This window comes from Lepus europaeus, unplaced genomic scaffold (genome assembly GCF_033115175.1).
Source record: "Lepus europaeus isolate LE1 unplaced genomic scaffold, mLepTim1.pri SCAFFOLD_47, whole genome shotgun sequence".
NCBI lineage: Eukaryota > Metazoa > Chordata > Mammalia > Lagomorpha > Leporidae > Lepus > Lepus europaeus.
In genome coordinates this window covers 388,846-412,143 of record NW_026909346.1, presented here as the reverse complement: position 1 = coordinate 412,143, position 23,298 = coordinate 388,846, and positions in this window count along the sequence as shown.

Below are 23,298 nucleotides of genomic sequence, written 5' to 3'. Positions count from 1 at the left end.
GGATGAAACCGGAAATATCCGGTTTTGTTTTGGCTAACTGAATCCCAGATATTGCTACAGCCTCTGTGTTTGTTATTTCTGGATATTATCCACAGACTTATTTTTTTGATAGTTTCTTATCGGGGAACATTTTATTTTGAGCTTGGATACAGCAATTAGTTCCACATGGAGACACTAGCTCTACATATTCGTATTTTCTAGGGAGAAAGCTAGACGAACTGCCACAAACAAACATGATATTTCTGTTTGTATAAATGACATTTTATACACTTGCCTAACGAAAAAACTTTGCTTTTCTCCAAAACCATTTTTACTGTGATTTTCTCGGTCCATCGCATACGAATTCCACACCACTTTGTGTGGATATCACCGGATGAAACCAGAAATATCCAGTTGTGTTTAGTCTAACACAATCAGAAATATTGTGAAAGCCTCTGTGTTTGTGTTTTCTTGATATTATCTACGGACTTTATTGTTTTGAATGTTTTTATCAGGGAATATTTCATTTTGTACTGTTGAAAGTCTAATTGGTTCATCATGGAGACATCAGCTCTACACATTCCTATTTTCAAGGGAGAAAGTTAGAGGAACTGCGGCAAACAAACATGATATTTCTCTTTGTATCGATGACATTTTATGCAGTTACCTAAAGAAAAGACTTTGCTTTTCTCCAAAACCATTTTTCTGTGATTTTCTCGGTCCATTGCATACGAATTCCAAACGATTTTCTCCGCATATGGCTGGATGAAACCAGAAATAGCCGGTTGTGTTTTGGCTAACTCAATGCGAATTATTGTGAGTTTCTGTTTTTCTGTTTTCTGGATATTATCGATGGAATTTATTGTTTTGAATGTTTTTATCAGGGAACATTTAATTTTGTACCGTTGAAACACTAATTCCTTCATCATTGGAAACCAGCTCTACACATTCGTATTTTCTAGGGAGAAAGGTAATGGAACTGTGGCAAACAAACATGATATTTCTGTTTGTATAGATGGCATTTTATGCACTTGCCTAACGAAAAGACTTTGCTTTTCTCCAAAACCATTTTTACTGTGATTTTCTCGATCCTTTGCATAAAAATTCCACACAAGTTTTTCCGGATATGACTGGATGAAACCAGAAATATCTGGTTGTGTTTTGGCTAACTCAACCCGAAATATTGCTACAACCTCTGTGTTGTGTATTCCTGATATTATCCACGGACTTTATTTTTTTGAATGTTTTTTTTATCTGGGAACATTTAATTTTGTGCTTGGAAACACTAATTGGTTCCACAGGGAGACACCAGCTCTACACATTCGTATTTTCTAGGGAGACATCTAGACGAACTGCGAAAAACATGATATTTCTGTTTGCATGGATGACATTTTATGCACTTGCCTAACGAGAAGACTTTGCTTTTCTCCAAAACGATTTTTACTGTGCTTTTCTTGGGCCATTGCATGCGAATTCCATACCAGTTTGTCCGGTATGCCTGGATGAAACCAGAAATATCCGGTTTTGTTTTGGGTAGCTCAATCCCAGAATTTGCTACAGCGTCTGGGTTTGTGTATTCCTGATATTATACACGGACTTTATGGTTTTGAATGTTTTTTATCGGAGAATATTTTATTTTGAGCTTGGATACAGTCACCAACTCTACATATTCGTATTTTCTAGAGAGAAATTAGAGGAACTGTGGAAAACAAACATGATATATCCGTTTGTATCAATGATATTTTATGCACTTGCCTAACGAAAAGATTTTGCTTTTCTCCAAAACCATTTTTACTGTGATTTTCTCGGTCCATTGCATACGAATTCCAAACCAGTTTGTCCGGATATGACTGGATGAAACCGGAAATACCTGGATATGTTTTGGCTAACTCAATCCCAGATATTGCTACAGCCTCTGTTTTTGTGTATTCCTGATATTATCCAGGGACTTTATTATTTTGAATGTTTTTTATCAGAGAATAGTTTATTTTGAGCTTGAATACGGTAATTGGTTCCACATAGAGACACCAGCTCTATATATTCGTATTTTCTAGGGAGAAAGCTAGAGGAATTGCGGCAAACAAACATGATATTTCTGTTTGTATAGATGACATTTTATGCACTTGCCTAACGTAAAAACTTTGCTTTTCTCCAAAACCATTTTTACACTGATTTGCCCGGTCCATTGCATCCGAATTCCAAACGACTTTTTCCGGATATGACTGGATGAAAACAGAAATATCCAGTTGCGTTTTGGCTAATTCAATACGAAATATTGTGAAAGCATCTGTGTTTGTGTTTTCTGGATATTATCGATGGACTTTATTGTTTTGAAAGTTTTTATCAGGGAACATTTCATTTTGTACCGTTGAAACATGAATTGGTTCATTATGGGGACACCAGCTCTACACATTCGTATTTTCTAGGGAGAAAGCTAGAGGAACTGCATCAAACAAACATGATATTCCCGTTTGTATCGATGACATTTTATGCACTTGCCTAACGAAAAGACTTTGCTTTTCTACAAAACCATTTTTACTGTGATTTTCTCGGTCCACTTCACCCGAATTGCACACCAGTTTGTCCGCATATGATTGGAAGAAACCGGAAATATCCGGTTGTGTTTTGGCTAACTGAATCCGAAATATTGCTACAGCTTCTGTGTTTGTGTTTTCCAGATATTATCCACGGACTATATTGTTTTGAATGTTTTTTATCAGTGTACATTTTATTTTCTTCTTGGAAACACTAATTGAAACACATGTAGACACCAGCTCTACACATTCGTATTTTCAAGGGAGAAAGCTAGAATGAGCTGCGAAAAACATGATATTTCTGTTTGTATAGATGACATTTTATGTACTTGCCTAACGAAAAGACTTTGCTTTTCTCCAAAACCATGTTTACTGTGATTTTCTCGGTCCATTGCATATGAATTCCAAACCACTTTGTCCGGATATGACTGGATGAAACCAGAAATATCCAGTTGTGTTTTGGCTAACACAATCCGAAGTATTGTGAAAGCCTCTGTGTTTGTGTTTTCTGGATATTATTGATGGACTTATTGTTTGGAATGTTTTTATCAGGGAACATTTAATTTTGTACCGTAGAAACACTAATTTGTTCATCATGGGGACACCAGCTCTACACATTCGTATTTTCTAGGGAGAAAGCTAGAGGAACTGCGGCAAACAAACATGATATTTCTGTTTCTATAGATGACATTTTATGCACTTGCCTAACGAAAAGGCTTTGCTTTTCTCCAAAACCATTTGTACTGTGATTTTCTAGGTCCATTGCATACGAATTCCACACCATTTTGTCCGGATATAACTGGATGAAACCGGAAATATGCTGTTTTCTTTTGATTAACTCAATCCCAGATATTGCTACAGCCTCTGTGTTTGTGTATTCCTGATATTATCCGCGACTTTATTATTTTGAATGTTTTTTACCGGGGAACATTTTATTTTGAGCTGGGATACAGTAATTTGTTCCACATGGAGACACCAGCTCTACACATTCGTATTTTCTAGCGAGAAAGCTAGAGGAACTGCGGCAAACAAACATGATATTTCTGTTTGTATAGATGACTTTTTATGCACTTGCCTAACGTAAAGACTTTGCTTTTCTCCAAAACCATTTTTACTGTGATTTTCTTGGTCCAGTTCATATGAATTCCACACCAGTTTGTCCAGATATAACTGGATGAAACCGGAAATATCCGGTTTTGTTTTTGATAACTCAATCCGAAATATTCCTACAGCCTTTTTTTTTGTGTATTCCTGATATTATCCACAGACTTATTGTTTTGAAATTTTTTTTATCAGGGAACATTTAATTTTGTACCATTGAAACACTAATTTTTCCACATGGACACCAGCTCTACACATTAATATATTCTAGGGAGAAAGCTAGAGGAACTCCACAAACATGATATTTCTGTTTGCATAGATGATATTTTATGCACTTGCCTAATGAAAAGACTTTGCTTTTCCCAAAAACCATTTTTACTGTGAATATCTCGATCCATTGCTTACGAATTCTACAACAGTTTCCCGATATGACTGGTTGAAACCGGAAATATCCGGTTTTGTTTTGGCTAACTCAGTCCCTGATTTGCTACAGCCTCTGTGTTTGTGTATTCTTGATATTATTCACGGACTTTATGGTTTTGAATGTTTTTATCAGGGAACATTTAATTTGTACGGTTGAAACACTAATTGGTTCATTATGGGGACACCAGCTCTACACATTCGTATTTTCAAGGTGAAAGATAGAGGAACTGCTTCAAACAAAATGATATTTCTGTTTGTATAGATGACATTTTATGCACTTGCATAATGAAAAGACTTTGCTTTTCTACAAAACCATTTTTACTGTCATTTTCTCGGTCCATTGCATCTGAATTCCAGACGACTTTCTCCGGATATGACTGGATGTAAACAGAAATATCCAGTTGCGTTTTGGCTTACTCAATCGAAATATTGTGAAAGTCTCTGTGTTTGTATTTTCTGGATATTTTCGATGCACTTTATTGCTTTGAATGTTTTTATCAGGGAACATTTATTTTTGTACCGTAGAAACACTAATTGGTTCATCATGGGAACACCAGCTCTACACATTCGTATTTTCTAGGGAGAAAGCTAGAGGAAGTGCGGCAAACAAACATGATATTTCTGTTTGTATAGATGACAGTTTATGCACTTGCCTAACGAAAAGACTTTGCTTTTCTCCAAAACCATTTTTACTGTGATTTTCTCGGTCCATTGCACATGAATTCCACAACAGTTTGTCCGGATATGACTGGATGAAACCAGAAATATCTGCCTTTGTTTTGGCTAACTCAATCCCAGACATTGCTGCAGCCTCTGTGTTTGTGTTTTCCGGATATTATCCACGGAATTTATTATTTTGAATGCTTTTTATTGGAGAATAGTTTATTTTGAGCTTGAATACAGTAATTGGTTCCACATGGAGACACCAGCTCTATATATTCGTATTTTCTAGGGAGAAAGCTAGAGGAACTGCGGCAAACAAATATGATATTTCTGTTTGTATAGATGCCATTTTATGCACTTTTCTAACGTAAAGACTTTGCTTTTCTCCAAAACCATTTTTACTCTAATTTTCTCAGCCCATTGCATACGAATTCCACATGGCTTTGTCCAGATATGACTGGATGAAAACAAAAATATCCAGTTGTGTTTTGGCTAACTCAATCCCAGATATTGCTAGGGCCTCTGTGTTTTTGTTTTCTGGATATTATCGATGGACGTTATTTTTTTGAAAGTTTTTATCAGGGAACATTTAATTTTGTACCGTTTCACACTAATTGGTTCATCATGGGGACACAAGCTCTACACATTCGTATTTTCTATGGAGAAAACTAGAGGAAATGAGGCAAAGAAACTTGATATTTCTGTTTGTATAGATGACATTTTATGCACTTGCCTAAGGAAAAGACTGCTTTTCTCCAAAACCATTTTTACTCTGATTTTCTCAGCCCATTGCATACGAATTCCACACAAGTTTGTCCGGATATGACTGGATGAAACCAGAAATATTTGTTATTTTTTTTTTTTGCTAACTCATCCCAAATATTGCTACAGCCTCTGTGTTTGTGTTTTCTGGATATTATCAACGGACTTTATTTTTTTGTATGTGTTTTATCTTGGAATATTTTATTTTGAGCTTGGATACATTAATTGGTTCCACATGGAGACACCAGCTGAACATATTCGTATTTTCTAGGGAGAAAGCTAGAGGAACTGCGGCACACAAACATGATATTTCTGTTTGTATAGATGACATTTCATGCACTTGCCTAACGTAAAGACTTTGCTTTTCTCCAAAACCATTTTTACACTGATTTTCTCAGCCCATTGCATACGAATTCCACACCACTAGTCCAGATATGACTGGATGAAAACAAATATATCCGCTTATGTATTGGCTAACTCAATCCGAAATATTGTGAAAGCCTCTGTGTTTGTGTTTTCTGGATATTATCGATGGACTTTATTGTTTTGAATTCATTTATCAGGGAACATTTAATTTTGTACTGTAAAAACACTAATTGGTTCATCATGAGGACACCAGCTCTACACATTCGTATTTTCTAGGGAGAAAGCTAGAGGAACTGTGGCAAACAAACATGATATTTCTGTTTGTATACATGACATTTTATGCACTTGCCTAACGAAAAGACTTTGCCTTTCTCCAAAACGATTTTTCTGTGGTTTTCTCGGTACCCTTCATAGGAATTCCACACCAGTTTGTCCGGATATGACTGTATGAAACCGGAAATATGCTGTTTTCTTTTGGCTAACTCAGTCACAGTTATTGCTACAGCCTCTGTGTTTGTGTATTCTTGATATTATCCATGGACTTTATTGATTCTAATGTTTTTTATCCGGGAATATTCAATTTTTGTCCATAGAATCACTAATTCGTTCCACATGGAGACACCAGCTCTACACATTCCTATATTCTAGGGAAAAATCTAGAGGAACTGCGACAAACAAACATGATATTTCTGTTTGTATAGATGAGATTATATGTACTTGCCTAACGAAAAGACTTTGCTTTTCTCCAAAACCATTTTTACTCTGATTTTCTGAGCCCACTGCATACGAATTCCACACCACTTTGTCCAGATATGACTGGATGAAAGCAAAAATATCCGGTTGTGTATTGGCTAACTCAATCCGAAATATTGTGAAAGCCTCTGTGTTTGTGATTTCTGGATATTATCGTTGGACATTATTGTTTTAAAAGTTTTTTCAGGGAACATTTAATTTTGTACCGTTGAAACACTAATTGGTTCATCATGGGGACACAAGCTCTACCCATTCGTATTTTCTAGGGAGAAAGCTAGAGGAAGTGCGGCAAAGAAACATGATATTTCAGTTTATATAGATGACATTTTATGCACTTGCCTAAAGAAAAGACTGCTTTTCTCCAAAACCGTTTTTCCTGTGATTTTCTCGCTCCATTGCATACGAATTCCACACCAGTTTACCGGATATGACTGGATGAAAACAGAAATATCCGGTTGTGTTTTGGCTAACTGAATCCGAAATATTGTGAAAGACTCTGTGTTTGTTTTTTCTGGATATTATCAACGGACTTTATTTTGTTGAATATTTTTTATCGGGGAACATTTTATTTTGAGCTTGGATACAGTAATTGGTTCCACATGGAGACACCAGCTGAACATATTAGTATTTTCTAGGGAGAAAGCTAGAGGAACTGCTTCAAACAAACATGATATTTCTGTTTGTATAGATGACATTTTATGCAGTTACCCAAGGAAAAGACTTTGCTTTTCTCCAAAACCATTTTTACTGTGATTCTCTCGGTCCATTGCATACGAATTCCACATTAGTTTGTCCGGATATGACTGGATGAAACCGGAAATATCCGTTTGTGTTTTGGCTAACTCAATCGAAATATTGTGACAGCCTCTGTTTTTGTGTTTTCTGGATATTTTTGATGGACTTTATTGTTTTGAATGTTTTTATCAGGGAACATTTAATTTTGTACCCTTGAAACACTAAGTCCTTCAACATGGGACACCAGCTCTACACATTCGTATTTTCTAGGGAGAAAGCTAGAGGAACTGCAGCAATCAAACATGATATTTCTGTTTGTATAGATGACATTTTATGCACTTGCCTAACGAAAAGACTTTGCTTTTCTGCAAAACCATTTTTACTGTGATTTTCTCGATCCATTGCATACAAATTCCACACAAGTTTTTCCGGATATGACTGGATGAAACCAGAAATATCTGGTTGTCTGTTGGCTAACTCAATCCAAAATATTGCTACAGCTTCTGTGTTTTGTATACCTGATATTATCCACGGACTTTATTTTTTTGAATTATTTTTTTATCAGGGAACATTTTATTTTGTGCTTGGAAACACTAAGTGGTTCCACATGGAGACACCAGCTCTACACATTCGTATTTTCTAGGGAGACCTCTAGAAAAACTCCGACAAACATGATATTTCTGTTTGCATAGATGACATTTTATGCACTTGCCTAACGAGAAGACTTTGCTTTTCTCCTAAACGATTTTTTCTGTGATTTTCTCGGGCAATTGCATGCGAATTCCACACCAGTTTGTCCAGATATGACTGGATGAAACCAGAAATATCCGGTTTTGTTTTGGCTACCTCAATCCCAGATATGGCTACAGCCTCTGGGTTTGTGTATTCCTGATATTATACATGGACTTTATGGTTTGAAAGTTTTTTATTGGAGAATATTTTCTTTTGAGCTTCGATACAGTAATTGGTTCCACATGTAGACACCAGCTCTACATATTCGTATTTTCTAGAAAGAAATTAGAGGAACTGCGGCAAACAAACATGATATTTCCGTTTGTATCGGTGATATTTTATGCACTTGCCTAACGAAAAGACTTTGCTTTTCTCCAAAACCATTTTTCTGTGATTTTCTCTGTACACTTCATACGAATTCCAAACCAGTTTGTCCGGATATGACTGGGTGAAACCGGAAATATCCGGTTGTGTTTTGGCTAACTAAATCCCAGATATTGCTACAGCCTCTGTGTTTGTGTATTCCTGATAATATCCACGGACTTTATTGTTTTAAAGATTTTTATCAGGGAACATTTTAATTGTGCTTGTATACAGTATTGGTTGCACATGGAGACACCAGCTCTATACATACGAATTTTCTAGGGAGAAAGCTAGAGGAAATGAGGCAAAGAAACATGATATTTCTGTTTGTATAGATGACATTTTATGCACTTGCCTAACGAAAAGACTTTGCCTTTCTCCAAAACGATTTTTCTGTGGTTTTCTCGGTACACTTCATAGGAATTCCACACCAGTTTGTCCGGATATGACTGGATGAAACCGGAAATATCCGGTTTTGTTTTGGCTAACTCAGCCACAGATATTGCTACAGCCTCTGTGTTTGTGTATTCCTGATATTATCCACGGACTTTATTGATTTTAATGTTTTTTATCCGGGAATATTCAATTTTTCTCCATATAATCACTAATTCGTTCCACATGGAGACACCAGCTCTACATATTTGTATCTTCTCGGGAGAAAGCTAGAGGAACTGCGGCAAACAAACATGATATTTCTGTTTGTTTAGATGACATTTTATGCACTTGCCTAACGAAAAGACTTACTTTTCTCCAAAACCATTTTTACATTGATTTTCTCGGTGAATTGCATACGATTCCACACCACTTTGTCCGGATATGACTGGAGGAAACCAGAAATATCCGGTTGTGTTTAGGCTAACACAATCCGAAATATTGTGAAAGCATCTGTGTTTGTGTTTTCTGGATATTATCTAAGGACTTTATTGTTTTGAATGTTTTTATCAGGGAACATTTCATTTTGTACCTTAGAAACTCTAATTGGTTCATCCTGGAGACACCAGCTCTACACATTCGTATTTTCAAGGGAGAAAGCTAGAGGAAGTGCCTCAAACAAACATGATATTTCTGTTTGTCTAGATGACATTTTATGCAGTTGCCTAACGAAAAGATATTGCTTTTCTCCAAAACCATTTTTACTGTGATTTTCTCGGTCCATTGCATACGAATTCCACACCAGTTTGTCCGGATTGATTGGATGAAACAGGAAATATCTGGTTTTATTTTGGCTAACTCAATCCCAGATATTTCTACAGCCTCTGCGTTTGTGTTTTCCGGATATTTTCCACGGATTTATTGTTTTTAATGTTTTTTATCTTGGAATATTTTATGTTGAGCTTGGATACAGTTATTGGTTCCACATGGAGACACCAGCTCTACACATTCGTATTTTCTAGGGAGAAAGCTAGAGGAACTGCGACAAACAAACATGATATTTCTGTTTGTATCGATGATATTTTAGGCAAATGCCTAACGAAAATACTTTGCTTTTCTCGAAAAGCATTTTACTCTGATTTTTTCATCCCAATGCATACGAATTCCACACCTCTTTGTCCGGATATGACTGGATGAAACCAGTAATATCCGGTTGTGTTTTGGCTAACTCAATCTGAAATATTGTGAAAGCCTCTGTGTTTGTGTTTTTTGGATATTATCAACGGACTTTATTTTTTTTAACTTTTATTTAATGAATATGAATTTCCAGTGTACAGCTTATGTATTACAATGGCTTCCCCCTCCCATAACTTCCCTCCCACCAGCAACCCTCCCCTCTCCTCATAATCTTGAATTGGGGTGTCTTTTTCATTTGGGGCGTCATAGTATCTTCCTTGTTCTTGTTACCTCGGTTTTTGCGTTTGTTGTTTGGCATGTTGGAGATATTTGGTTTCTTCACTGTGGTGTTTTTTCTTGTTACACTATGGCTCTATATTAAGTGGACTGTCTGCTTTCAGTGGAGTCTTAGAGGCTTGAGATGAGTGTGGACTGAGAGCTGTGTTTGGTTCCTCAGGGTTGAGGGTGTGTCAAAGATGACACTCCCAGGTTAGGTGTGGTAAATGTCTCTTTCTTTTTTTGATTCAAAAGGGAAGTAATTCTGCACAGCTGAACATAATTGGAGGTAGTTAGCAGGCAAATGATATACCCACAGGAGCCAGAGATCAGAAGCTCTTTCCCAAGGACCACACAGGAAATCTGTGCTGCCCTCAGTGTGGGCTCCAATTCCCCTGCAGTCTCCCACTGGGTTGCCAAGTTAGATTCTAACCTCCTGTTATTTCACCCCTCCCCCAAGAGTCTGGTGTTTCTGCTAGGCTCAGGGCTGGTGCAGACCTGAGGTCGCCTGGTTATGACATATGTCCAAAATGGCGCCTGCTCTGTCTTGCTCGCATTTGAGAGGTGAGCGGAGAGAGAGAAACTTGTGTCCGTATCGGTCACTTTTTTTATTTTTTTCCTCTCTCTCTTTTAGTTAGCCTGGTGAATTTTTCCCCACGGAGTTTCAAGCCTCGTTCCCTCTAGCCTCCTCTTTCCACTTGCCCAAGGGAGTCTAGGGCTATTGAGTTTCGGCTCACCTGACGTTCCAGCGCTGGTGTGTTGTCTGCCACTGGTGTCCCGAACTTGGGCTCCAACGCTCTCCACGCAGGTACACTGTGAATCACTAGTTCCAGAACTGTTTCTTCTGCTGTTTCATCCCCTACTCTTCCTTGACTCTGCAGTATCTCCACTTATATTAAACTGTCTCTCCCCCGGACTAATAGTGTGCTCCGCGCCTATTCCGCCATCCTGCCGCTCTCCTAATTTACTATCTGGACTTTATTGTTTTGAATGTTTTTTATCAGGGAACATTTTATTTTGAGCTTGGATACAGTAATTTGTTCCACATGGAGACACCAGCTCTACACATTCGTATTTTCTAGGGAGAAAGCTAGAGGAACTGCAGCAAACAAACATGATATTTCTGTTTGTATAGATGACATTTGATGCACTTGCCTAACGAAAAGACTTTGCTTTTCTCCAAAACCATTTTTACACTGATTTGCCCGGTCCATTGCATCCGAATTCCAAACGACTTTTTCCGGATATGACTGGATGAAACCAGAAATATCCGGTTGTGTTTTGGCTAACTCAATCCGAAATAGTTCAAAAGACTCTGTATTTGTGTTTTCTGGACATTATCGATGGACTTTATTGTTTTGAATATTTTTATCAAGGAACATTCAATTTTGTACCGTTGAAACACTACTTGGTACATTATGGGAACACCAGCTCTACACATTCGTATTTTCTAGGGAGAAAGCTAGAGGAACTGCGGCAAACAAACATGATATTTCTGTTTGTATAGATGACAGTTTATGCACTTGCCTAATGAAAAGACTTTGCTTTTCTCCAAAACCATTTTTACTATAATTTTCTCTTTCCATTGCTTATGAATTCCACATCATTTTCACCGGATATGACTGGATGAAACCGGAAATATCCGGTAGTGTTTTGCCTAACTCAATCCCAGATATTGCTACAGCCTCTGTGTTTGTATTTTCCAGATATTATCCACGGACTACATTGTTTTGAATGTTTTTTATCAGTGTACATTTTACTTTCTGCTTGGAAACACTAATTGGTTCCACATGGAGACACCAGCTGTACATATTTTTATTTTCAGGGAGAAATCCAGAGGAACTGCAGCAAACAAACATGATATTTCTGTTTGTATCGATGATATTTTATCTACTTCCTAATGAAAAGACTTTGCTTTTTCCAAAACCATTTTTACTGTGATTTTCTCGGTCCATGGCGTACGAATCCCACACCAGTTTGTCCGTATATCACTGGATGAAACCAGAAATATCCGATTTTGTTTTGGCTAACTCAATCCCAGATATTGCTACAGCCTCTGTGTTTGCGTATTCCTGATATTATCCACGGACATCATTGATTTGAATGTTTTTTATCTGGGAATATTTAATTTTTTGTCCATATAATCACTAATTGGTTCCACATGGAGAAACCAGCTCTACACATTCCTATTTTCTAGGTAGAAAGCTAGAGGAACTGCGACAAACAAACATGATATTTCTCTTTGTATAGATTACATTTTATGCACTTGCCTAACGAAAAGACTTTGCTTTTCTACAAAATCATTTTTACTTGGTTTTCTCAGTCCATTTCACACGAATTCCACACCAGTTTGTCCGGATATGATTGGAGGAAACCGGAAATACCCGGTTTTGTTTTCGCTAACTCAATCCCAGATGTTGCTACAGCCTCTGTGTTTGTGTTTTCCGGATATTATCCACGGACTTTATTATTTTGAATGTTTTTTATCGGAGAATATTTTATTTTGAGCTTGGATACAGTAATTGGTTCCACATGGAGACACCAGCTCTACACATTCCTATTTTCTAGGGAGAAAGCTAGAGGAACTGCACCAAACAAACACGATATTTCTGTTTCTATAGATGATATTTTATGCACTTGCCTAACGTAAATACTTTGTTTTTCTCCTAAAACATTTTTACTGTGATTTTCTCGGTCCATTGCATACGAATTCCACACCAGTTTGTCCGGATATGCCTGGATGAAAATGGAAATATCCAGTTGTGTTTTGGCTAACTGAATCCGAAATATTGTAAAAGACTCTGTGTTTGTGTTTTCTGGATAGTATCGATGGACTTTATTTTTTTGAATGCTTTTATCAGGGAACATTTAATTTTGTTTTGTAAAAACACTAATTGATTCATCATGGGGACACTGGATCTACACAATCGTATTTTCTAGGGAGAAAGCTAGAGGAAGTGCGTCAAAGAAACCTGATATTTCTGTTTGTATAGATGACATTTTATGCACTTGCCTAACGAAAAGACTGCTTTTCTCCAAAACCATTTTTACTCTGATTTTTCATCCCATTGCATACGAATTCCAAACCAGTTTGTCCGGATATGACTGGATGAAACTGGAAATATTTTTTTTTTTGCTAACTCAATCCCAGATATTGCTACAGCCTCTGTGTTTGTTTTTTCTGGATATTATCCACAGACTTTATTTTTTCAATGTTTTTATCGGGGAACATTTTATTTTGAGCTTGGATACAGTAATTGGTTGCACATGGAGACACCAGCTCTATATATTTGTATTTTCTAGGGAGAAAGCTAGAGGAATTTCAGCAAACAAACATGATATTTCTGTTTGTACAGATGGCATTTTATGCTCTTGCCTAATGAAAAGACTTTGCTTTTCTCCAAAACCATTTTTACTCTGATTTTCTCGGTCCATTGCATACGAATTCCAAACAACTTTGTCCGGATATGACTCGATGAAACCAGAAATATACGGTTGTGTTTTGGCTAACTCAATGCGAAATATTGTGAAAGTCTCTGTGTTTCTGTTTTCTGGATATTATTCATGGATTTTATATTTTTCATTGTTCTTTTTTTCAGGGAACATTACATTTTGTACCATTGAAACACAAACGGTTCATCATGGGGACAGCATCTCCACACATTCGTATTTTCTGGGGAGAAAGCTAGAGGAACGGCAGCAAACAAAAATGATGTTTCTGTTTGCATAGATGATATTTTATGCACTTGCCTAACGAAAAGACTTTGCTTTTCTCCAAAACCATTATTAGTCTGATTTTCTCGGTCCATTGCATACGAATTCCCCACCAGTTCGTCAGGATATCACTGGAAGAAACCGGAAATATCTGGTTCTATTTTGGCTAAGTCAATCCCAGACATTGCTACAGCCTCTGTATCTGTGCATTCCTGGTATTATCCACGAACTTTAATGTTTTTAATGTTTTTTTTCTGGGGACATTTAAATTTGGGCTTGGAAACACTAATTGGAGCATCATGGGGACACCAGCTCTACACATTGATATTTTCTTGGAAGAAAGCTAGAGGAAATGTGGAAAACAAACATGATAATTCTGTTTGTATAGATGACATTTTATGCCCTTGCCTAACGAAAAGACTTTGCTTTTCTCCAATTCCTTTTGTACTCTGATTTTCTCAGCGAATTGCATATGAATTCCACACCACTTTGTCCGGATATGACTGGATGAAACTGGAAATATCTGGTTTTATTTTGGATAACTCAATCCCAGATATTGCTACAGCCTCTGTGTATGTGTTTTCTAGTTATTACTTATGGACTTTATTGATGTGAATGTTTTTTATCAGGGAACATTTAATTTTGTGCCGATGAAACACTAATTGGGAAATCATGGGAACACCAGCTCCACACATTGGTATTTTCTATGGAGAAAGCTAGAGGAACTGCGGCAAACAAACATGATATTTCTGTTTGTATAGATGACATTTTATGTACTTGCCTAACGAAAAATTTTACTTTTCTCCAAAAGCATTTTTACTGTGTTTTTCTCGGTCCATTGCATACGAATTCCAAACCAGTGTCTCTGGATATGCCTGGATGAAACCAGAAATATCCGGTTGTGTTTTGGCTAACTCAATCCGAAATATTGTGAAAGCCTCTGTGTTTGTGTTTTCTCGGTATTATCGATGGACTTTAATGTTTTGAATGTTTTAATCGGTGAACATTTATTTTTGTACTGTAGAAACACTAATTGGTTCATCATGGGGACACCAGCTCTACACATTCATACTTTCTAGGGAGATAGCTAGAGGAACTGCGACAAACAAACATGATATTTCTGTTTGTATATATGACATTTTATGCAGTTGCCTAACGAAAAGACTTTGCTTTTCTCTAAAACCATTTGTACTGTGATTTTCTCGGTCCATTGCATACGAATTCCACACCAGTTTGTCTGGATATGACTGGATTAAACCGGAAATATCTGGTAGTGTTTGGGCTAACTCAATCCGAAATATTGCTACAGCCTCTGTTTTTGTGTATTCCTGATATTATCCACGGACTTTATTGTTTTGAATGTTTTTTTTTTCAGGGAACATTTAATTTTGTGCTTTGAAACACTAGTTGGTTCCACATGGAGACAACAGCTCTACACATTCGCATTTTCTAGGGAGAAAGCTAGAGGAACTATGGCAAACAAACTTGATATTTCTGTTTGTATAGATGATATTTTATGCACTTGCCTAACAAAAAGACTTTGGTTTTCTCCAAAACCATTTTACTCTGATTTTCTCGGTCCATGGCATACGAATTTCACACCGCTTTGTCCGGATATGACTTGATGAAACCAGAAATATCCGGTTGTCTTTTGGCTACCTCAATCCGAAATATTGTAAAAGCTCTGTATTTGTGTTTTCTAGATATTATCGATGGACGTTATTGTTTGGAATGTTTTTATCAGGGAAGATTTAATTTTGTACCGTTGAAACACTAATTGGTTCAACATGGGGACACCAGCTCCACACATTCGTATTGCCTAGGGAGAAAGCTAGAGGAACTGCGGCAAACAAACATGGTATTTCTGTTTGTATAGATGACATTTTATGCACTTGCCTAACGAAAAGACTTTGCTTTTCTCCAAAACCATTATTACTTGATTTTCTTGCTCCATTGCATACGAATTCCACACCAGTTTGTCCGGATATGACTGGATGAAACCGGAAATATCCCGTTTTTTGTTGTTGTTGTTGTTGTTTTTTTTTGGCTAACTGAATCCCAGATAAGCTACTGCATCTGTGTTTGTGTATTCCTGACATTATCTATGTACTTTATAGTTTTGAATGTTTTTTATCAGGGAACATTTAACTTTGTTCTTTGAAACACTAATTGGTTCCACATGGAGACACCAGCTCTACACATTCGTATTTTCTAGGGAGAAAGCTAGAGGAACTGCGGCAAAGAAACATGATATTTCTGTTTGTGTAGATGACATTTTATGCAGTTGCCTAATGTAAAGACTTTGCTTTTCTCCAAAACCATTTTTACTGTGATTTTCTCTGTCCATAGCATACGAATTCCACACCATTTTGTCCAGATATGACTAGGTGAAACGGGTAATATCGGTTTTGTTTTGGCTAACTCAATCCCAGATATGGCTACAGCCTCTATGTTTGTGTTTTCAGAGTATTATCAACGGACTTTATTGTTTTGAATGTTTTTATCGGGGAACATTTTATTTTGAGCTTGGATACAGTAATTGGTTCCACATGGAGACACCAGCTGTACATATTCTTATTTTCTAGGTAGAAAGCAAGAGGAACTGTGGCAAAGAAACCTGACACTTCTGTTTGTATCGATGACATTTTATGCACTTGCCTAACGAAAATCTTTGCTTTTCTCCAAAACCATTTTTTCTGTGATTTCCTCGGTCCATGCATATGAATTCCACAGCAGTTTTTCCGGATATGACTGGATGAAACCAGATATATCCGGTTTTGTTTTGGCTAACTCAATCCTAGATATTGTTACAGCCTCCGTGTTTGTGTTCTCTGGATATTATCGATGGACTTATTGTTTTGAATGTTTTTTTTTTTATCAGGGAACATTTAATGTTGTACTGTAGAGACACTAATGGGTTCATCACGGGGACACCAGGTCTACACGTTCGTATTTTCTAGGGAGAAAGCTAGAGGAACTGCGGCAAACAAACATGATATTTCTGTTTGTATAGATGACATTTTATGCATTTGCCTAACGAAAAGACTTTGCTTTTCTCCAAAACCATTTTTACTGTGATTTTCTCGGTCCATTGCATACGAATTCCACACTAGTTTCTCCGGAAATTACTGGATGAAACCAGCAATATCCCGTTTTGTTTTGTCTAACTCAATCCCAGATATTGCTACAGACTCTGTGTTTGTGTTTTCTAGATATTATCAACGGAGTTTATTATTTGAATGTTTTTATGGGGGAACATTTTATTTTGAGCTTGGATACATTGTTTCCACATGGAGACACCAGCTCTACATATTCGTATTTTCTAGGGTGAAAGCTAGAGGAACTGCGGCAAACAAACATGATATTTCTGTTTGTGTAGATGACATTTTATGCACTTGCCTAACGAAAAGACTTTGCTTTTCTCCAAAACCATTTTTACTGTGATTTTCTCGGTCCATTGCATTCGTGTTCCACACCACTTTGTCCGGATATGACTGGATGAAACCAGAAATATCCGGTTTTGTTTTGGCTAACTCAATCCCAGATATTGCTGAATCCTCTGTTTTTTTTTTTTCTGGATATTATCAACGGACTTTATTGTTCTGAATGTTTATTATTGGGGAACATTTTATTTTGAGCTTGGATACAGTAATTTGTTCCACATGGAGACACCAGCTCTACATATATGTATTTTCTAGGAAGAAAGGTGGAGGAACTGCTGCAAATAAACATGATATTTCTGTTTAAATAGATGACATTTTATTCACTTGCCTAACGAAAAGACTTTGCTTTTCTCCAAAACCATTTTTACTGTGATTTTCTCGGTCCATTGCATACGAATTCCACACCAGATTGTCCGGATATGATGGGATGAAACCAGAAATATCCGGTTGCGTGTTGGCTAACTGAATCCGAAATTTTTCTAAAGCCTCTGTGTTTGTGTATTTCTGATATTATCCACAGAGTTTATTGTTTTGAATGTTTTTTTTCAGGGAACATTTAATTTTGTGCTTGGAAATAAAAATTGGTTAAAAATGGGGACACCAGCTCTACATATTCGTATTTTCTAGGAAGAAAGCTTGAGGAACTGCGGCAAACAAACATGATATTTCTGTTGGTATCGTTGACATTTTATGCACTTGCCTAACGAAAAGACTTTGCTTTTCTCCAAAACCATGTTTACTGTGATTTTCTCGGTCCATTGCATACAAATTCCACACCACTTTGTCCGGGTGTGACTGGATGAAACCAGAAATATCCGGTTTTGTTTTGGCTAACACAATCCCAGATATTGCTATGGCCTCTTTGTTTGTTTTTTCTGGATATACTCAACGGACTTTATTGTTTTGAATGTTTATTATCGGGGAACATTTTATTTTGAGCTTGGATACAGTAATTGGTTCCACATGGAGACACCAGCTCTACATATTCATATTTTCTAGGAAGAAAGCTTGAGGAACTGCGGCAAACAAACATGATATTTCTGTTTTTATAGATGACATTTTATGCACTTGCCTAACGAAAAGACTTTGCTTTTCTCCAAAACCATTTTTACTGTGATTTTCTCGGTCCATTGCATACGAATTCCACACAACTTTGTCTGGATATGACTGGATGAAACCGGAAAAATACGGTTGTGTTTTGGGTAACTCAATGCGAAATATTGCTACAGCCTCTGTGTTTGTGTATTCCTGATATTATCCGCGACTTTATTTTTTTGAATGCTTTTTTTCAGCGAACATTTAATTTTGTGCTTGCAAAAAAACATTGGATCATCATGGGAACACCAGCTCTACATATTCGTATTTTCTAGGAAGAAAGCTAGAGGAACTGCGGCAAACAAAGATGATATTTCTGTTTGTATGGATGACATTTTATGCACTTGCCTAACAAAAAGATTTTGCTTTTCACCAAAATCATTTTTACTGTGATTCTATCGGTCCACTGCATACGAATTCCACACCATTTTGTCGGGATATGACTGGATGAAACCAGAAATATCTGGTTGTGTGTTGGCTAATTCAATCTGAAATATTGCTACAGATTCTGTGTTTGTGTATTCCTGATATTATCCAAGGACTTTATTTTTTTGAATGTTTTTTTTTAGGGAACCTGCAATTTTGTGCTTGGAAAAAAATTGGTTAAAAATGGGGACACCAGCTCTACATATTCGTATTTTCTAGGGAGAAAGCTAGAGGAACTGCGGCAAACAAACATGATATTTCTGTTTGTGTAGATGACATTTTATGCACTTGCCTATCGAAAAGACTTTGCTTTTCTCCAAAACCATTTTTACTGTGATTTTCTCGGCCCATTGCATACGAATTCCACACCAGTTTGTCCAGATATGACTGGATGAAACCGGAATATCCGGGTTTTTTTTGGCTAACTCAATCCCAGATATTGCTACAGCCTCTGTGTTTGTGTATTCCTGATATTATCCACGACTTTATAATTTTTGAATGTTTCTTTTCAGGGAGCATTTAATTTTGTGCTTGGAAACACTAATTGGTTCCACATGTAGATACCAGCTCTACACATTCGTATTTTCTAGGGAGAAAACTAGAGGAACTGTGGCAAACAAACATGATATTTCTGTTTGTATAGATGATATTTTATGCAGTTGCCTAACGAAAAGACTTTGGTTCTCTCCAAATCCATTTTTTACTGTGAATTTTTCGGTCCATTGCATACGAATTCCACACCCTTTTGTCCAGATATGACTGGATGAAACCGGAAATATTTTGTTTTGTTTGGCTAACTCAATCTGAAATATTCTGAAAGCATCTGTGTTTGTGTTTTCTGGATATTTTCCACGGACTATACTGTTTTAATGTTTGTTTTTGGGGAACATTTTATTTTGTGCTTGGATACAGTAATTGGTTCCACCTGGAGACACCAGCTCTACACATTCGTATTTTATAGGTAGAAAGTAGAGGAACTGCTGCAGACAAACATGATATTTCTATTTTTATCGATGACGTTTTATGCACTCGCCTAATGAAAAGACTTTGCTTTTCTCCAAAACCATTTTTACTGTGATTTTTTCGGTCCACTGCATAGGAATTCAACACCAGTTTGTCCGGATATGACTGGATGAAACCAGACATATCAGGTTGTGTTTTGGCTAACTCAATCCGAAATATTGTGAAAGCCTCTGTTTTTGTGTTTTCTGGATATTATCGATGTTCTTTATTGTTTTGAATGTTTTTATCAGGGAACATTTAATTTTCTACCGTTGAAACACTAATTGGTTCATCATGGGAGCACCAGCTCCCCACATTCGTATTTTCTAGGGAGAAAGCGAGAGGAACTGCGGCAAACAAATATGATATTTCTGTTTGTGTAGATGACATTTTATGTAATTGCCTAACGAAAAGACTTTGCTTTTCTCCAAAACCATTTTTACTGTGATTTTCTCTGTCCATTGCATACGAATTCCACACCAGTTTGTCCACATACGACTAGATGAATCCGGTAATATCGGTTTTGTTTTGGCTAACTCAATCCCAGATATGGCTACAGCCTCTATGTTTGTGTTTTCTGAGTATTATCAATGGACTTTATTGTTTTGAATGTTTTTCATCGAGGAACATTTTATTTTGAGCTTGGATACAGTAATTGGTTCCACATGGAGACACCAGCTCTACACATTCGTAATTTCTAGGGGAAAGGTAGAGGAATTGCTGCAAACAAGCATGATATTTCTGTTTGTATAGATAACATTTTATGCACTTGCCTAACGAAAAGACTTTGCTTTTCTCCAAAACCATTTTTACTGTGATTTTCTCGGTCCATTGCATTCGTGTTCCACACCACTTTGTCCGGATATGACTGGATGAAACCAGAAATATCCGGTTTTGTTTTGGCTAACTCAATCCCAGATATTGCTGAATCCTCTGTTTTTTTTTTCTGGATATTATCAACGGACTTTATTGTTCTGAATGTTTATTATTGGGGAACATTTTAATTTGAGCTTGGATACAGTAATTGGTTCCACATGGAGACACCAGCTCTACATATATGTATTTTCTAGGAAGAAAGGTGGAGGAACTGCTGCAAATAAACATGATATTTCTGTTTGTATAGATGACATTTTATTCACTTGCCTAACGAAAAGACTTTGCTTTTCTCCAAAACCATTTTTACTGTGATTTTCTCGGTCCATTGCATACGAATTCCACACCAGATTGTCTGGATATGATGGGATGAAACCAGAAATATCCGGTTGCGTGTTGGCTAACTGAATCCGAAATTTTGCTAAAGCCTCTGTGTTTGTGTATTTCTGATATTATCCACAGAGTTTATTGTTTTGAATGTTTTTTTTCAGGGAACATTTAATTTTCTGCTTGGAAATAAAAATTGGTTGAACATGGGGACACCAGCTCTACACACTCATTTTTTCCACTGAGAAAGCTTGAGGAGCTGCGGCATACAAACATGATATTTCTGTTTGTATCGATGACATTTTATGCACTTTCCTAACGAAAAGATTTTGCTTTTCTCCAAAACCATTTTTACTGTGATTTTCTCAGTCCATTGCATACAAATTCCACACCACTTTGTCCGGTTATGACTGGATGAAACCGGAAAAATACGGTTGTGTTTTGGGTAACTCAATGCGAAATATTGCTACAGCCTCTGTGTTTGTGTATTCCTGATATTATCCGCGACTTTATTTTTTTGAATGCTTTTTTTCAGCGAACATTTAATTTTGTGCTTGCAAAAAAACATTGGATCATCATGGGAACACCAGCTCTACATATTCGTATTTTCTAGGAAGAAAGCTAGAGGAACTGCGGCAAACAAAGATGATATTTCTGTTTGTATAGATGACATTTTATGCACTTGCCTAACAAAAAGATTTTGCTTTTCACCAAAATCATTTTTACTGTGATTCTATCGGTCCACTGCATACGAATTCCACACCATTTTGTCGGGATATGACTGGATGAAACCAGAAATATCTGGTTGTGTGTTGGCTAATTCAATCTGAAATATTGCTACAGATTCTGTGTTTGTGTATTCCTGATATTATCCACGGACTTTATTTTTTTGAATGTTTTTTTTTTAGGGAACCTGCAATTTTGTGCTTGGAAAAAAATTGGTTAAAAATGGGGACACCAGCTCTACATATTCGTATTTTCTAGGAAGAAAGCTTGAGGAACTGTGGCAAACAAACATGATATTTCTGTTGGTATCGTTGACATTTTATGCACTTGCCTAACGAAAAGACTTTGCTTTTCTCCAAAACCATGTTTACTGTGATTTTCTCGGTCCATTGCATACAAATTCCACACCACTTTGTCCGGGTGTGACTGGATGAAACCAGAAATATCCGGTTTTGTTTTGGCTAACACAATCCCAGATATTGCTATGGCCTCTTTGTTTGTTTTTTCTGGATATACTCAACGGACTTTATTGTTTTGAATGTTTATTATCGGGGAACATTTTATTTTGAGCTTGGATACAGTAATTGGTTCCACATGGAGACACCAGCTCTACATATTCATATTTTCTAGGAAGAAAGCTTGAGGAACTGCGGCAAACAAACATGATATTTCTGTTTTTATAGATGACATTTTATGCACTTGCCTAACGAAAAGACTTTGCTTTTCTCCAAAACCATTTTTACTGTGATTTTCTCGGTCCATTGCATACGAATTCCACACAACTTTGTCTGGATATGACTGGATGAAACCGGAAAAATACGGTTGTGTTTTGGGTAACTCAATGCGAAATATTGCTACAGCCTCTGTGTTTGTGTATTCCTGATATTATCCGCGACTTTATTTTTTTGAATGCTTTTTTTCAGCGAACATTTAATTTTGTGCTTGCAAAAAAACATTGGATCATCATGGGAACACCAGCTCTACATATTCGTATTTTCTAGGAAGAAAGCTAGAGGAACTGCGGCAAACAAACATGATATTTCTGTTTGTATGGATGACATTTTATGCACTTGCCTAACAAAAAGATTTTGCTTTTCACCAAAATCATTTTTACTGTGATTCTATCGGTCCACTGCATACGAATTCCACACCATTTTGTCGGGATATGACTGGATGAAACCAGAAATATCTGGTTGTGTGTTGGCTAATTCAATCTGAAATATTGCTACAGATTCTGTGTTTGTGTATTCCTGATATTATCCAAGGACTTTATTTTTTTGAATGTTTTTTTTTTAGGGAACCTGCAATTTTGTGCTTGGAAAAAAATTGGTTAAAAATGGGGACACCAGCTCTACATATTCGTATTTTCTAGGGAGAAAGCTAGAGGAACTGCGGCAAACAAACATGATATTTCTGTTTGTGTAGATGACATTTTATGCACTTGCCTATCGAAAAGA